Source organism: Sinocyclocheilus rhinocerous, unplaced genomic scaffold (genome assembly GCF_001515625.1).
Source record: "Sinocyclocheilus rhinocerous isolate Xijiao unplaced genomic scaffold, SAMN03320098_v1.1 scaffold878, whole genome shotgun sequence".
Lineage (NCBI taxonomy): Eukaryota > Metazoa > Chordata > Actinopteri > Cypriniformes > Cyprinidae > Sinocyclocheilus > Sinocyclocheilus rhinocerous.
The window spans coordinates 480,802-483,480 of record NW_015664312.1 but is presented as its reverse complement, the minus strand read 5'-3'; the positions used below and the strand labels follow the sequence as shown (position 1 = coordinate 483,480).

Genomic DNA, 2,679 nt, shown 5'->3' with positions numbered 1-2,679 from the left:
CTCTTTGGCTATGTAATATGGGCAAAAGTTGTATGTATGACTCTCTTTCTTCTGTAGAACACAAATGCAGGTATTTTGAAGAATGTTCATGCTGTTGTTTTTGAAGTTTTGAACAAAAGGGTGAATCTGTTTTACTTTATTGGTTATTTCTGCTAACTCTCTGGTGTCTCACTGTGATGTGTGTGTATTTGTAGTGTGGCTTGATTGGTGACAGCAGGTGCGGGGGATCAGAACTCAGGTGACTGTGATCGGGTAATTATCCTGGATGGTGACTGAAGTGACTGTGATGACTCCCTGACACCTATACAAATGAGCCCTGCCATTATGGCTGAACTATGGGCTTAATGTCTGCCGTGATAATTCAGCAGATAAGGCTGTTCTGCAGAATGCCAGCTTGGAGGTTCATCTAGGGGTCAGCAGGTCCCCTCACAGGGAGCCAGGTTTGGGTAGATGGACTGAATGTGTTTCAGGAAAAGTTCGATTGGAGTGGGGAGAACATTGAATATGGTATTGGTTCTCGCACCCTTGTTAAAAAATGACCCAAACTGATAATAATAAATAAAATTAAATAAAATACATTATAATATAAATAAATAAATAGTAGAATAACTACAGTAAAATAAACAGAATAAAAACATACTTAAATTACTTATTGATGAATATATTATAACATATATTGCCATTATATTTTAAATAATATATATGCTAATATTTTAATAATTTTTAGCTCTATGTATTTATTTCCTCATATATTTTGAGCCTTATATACATATTGAATATACGTACATATATATTACACAAATATTTATGTTGACAAATATCTTTATAGAAACAATTTGCATTTACCAAAAATGTATTTTAATATTGTAAATGTATTTTCCTGCCCATTGAAATATATTTCATATAATGTATTGTGCCATGTGAAGGTTTAAATGCAATATATTTTCAATTTGAAAAATATATATCATTAAAGTGTAACACAATTTGTAACATCATTTGCATGTACAGTATTAGAAATATATTTTGGCCAGGTTTTTTATTTTTAGCAATATGGGTTATTTTTGATGTGAGCGGCCATATCAGTGGATATCAGAAAGGATAATTAGTTTGCGTTTATGCATCGTTCGTTGCTTTAATTTTCGCTTACATTTCACTGCAACAGAAAGCAGTCTGCAGAGAAAGATGGAGTGCACAACTGAGAGAGAAACACTGGAGTGCAGATGGATGAATTGGATTGAAATACAAAGTGAGAATCTTTTCCTTTTTTCCTTTTTTTGAATCAAAGGTGCCGGAACGCCCTGCCTGTCTTCAGGGAACTGTAATGAAGTATTAAAACTAAAGTTACACTATTGACCCTGTCACAGTTTTGTGACCTCATGTTTCACAGAGTAATTTTTCCCTGCTGGTCAGTAAGACTCAGCTTGACAGTGACAGACTGAGGAAAGTTTCAGGCTTTAATTAAATTTCCATGCTACAGTGACACCAGATGGCCTTAGTTTTACAGTTACAGAGTGTTTTCCAGGCAAGTTTACAATGAAATCAAAAGTCCAGCTCCATGTTACACAGCTCACTCTGTCAGCGGCTGTGTAAATGCTGGCAGTTATGTTGACCACCCTGTCTTCTCTTTGGCTATGTAATATGGGCAAAAGTTGTATGTATGACTCTCTTTCTTCTGTAGAACACAAATGCAGGTATTTTGAAGAATGTTCATGCTGTTGTTTTTGAAGTTTTGAACAAAAGGGTGAATCTGTTTTACTTTATTGGTTATTTCTGCTAACTCTCTGGTGTCTCATCCAGTGTTTGACTTGTGTGCTATGTATCTGATGTGTGCATGTGTTTAGGAATGAACAGTATGTAGGAGTTCCAGATAGAAGGACAGGAAAATGAATGGACTTCATTGCAGCCTGAGTCTCAGCTGGCTGCGGGGGTCCCCAGGATAGAATACAACAGACTCTCTTGTCTTTCTGACAAAACTCCAATGGCGAGGAATCAGCCTGATCGACTGAAGGGAACAGATATAAAGCAGAGGACAGTCTTACACACAGCTGGTGACTGATGAATGTGATCATTACTGAACTGAGGCTACTGTAGACATGGAGAGAGTTGTATCTCTTTCATAGTCATCTGATTTAGTCACATGTCTCTCTGTGTTTCTTGAGATATAGCTAGCATGGTGGATTGGCATCGCCAAGCAGTGAGGACTAAGAAAGTTTAAATTTATTCATATACATTCATCATTAAATACTGTACATGTATGCTCTTAGCGAACACATTTTAACAAAGTGACACAATATAGTGCTCAATCATGTACCTGGCAAATACGAGTGTAACAGTTCGTAGTCACGGGAAGAAGGAGGCGGGAACCGGCAAATGTTCAAAGAAAACTTTAATAATAAAATAAACACAAAATAGCACGACAGCCCCTCGCGGACGACTGTCGTGGACGACTGTCGCGCACAAACAGAACCAAAACACAAAATAAACTCCAGGCCTGGTCCTCTCTCGTCCATCACTGTCGTCACTCCTCCTTTTATGCTTCCGGAGCTCCTCCGTGGGACTCGAGACCGGTGAGTGGCGCAGGTGTCGTGCATTAGCATTTACTCCACCGGCCTCGCTCCGTTCCCACGGCTCTCGGCCCCGCCCCACTCGTCACAACGAGGAAGTGTGGCTTAGAATACA

At 38.6% G+C, this 2,679-nt stretch overlaps 1 long non-coding RNA gene across 1 annotated transcript; it reads left to right on the top strand.

Annotated features, from left to right (window-relative positions):
- The first annotated feature begins 359 nt into the window (after positions 1–359).
- LOC107730077 (uncharacterized) lies at positions 360–2,311 on the top strand. Its single transcript, XR_001638651.1, has 3 exons — positions 360–507; positions 1,163–1,246; positions 1,842–2,311. It is a non-coding gene; the product is annotated as an uncharacterized LOC107730077 (long non-coding RNA).
- Positions 2,312–2,679: the final 368 nt, after the last annotated feature.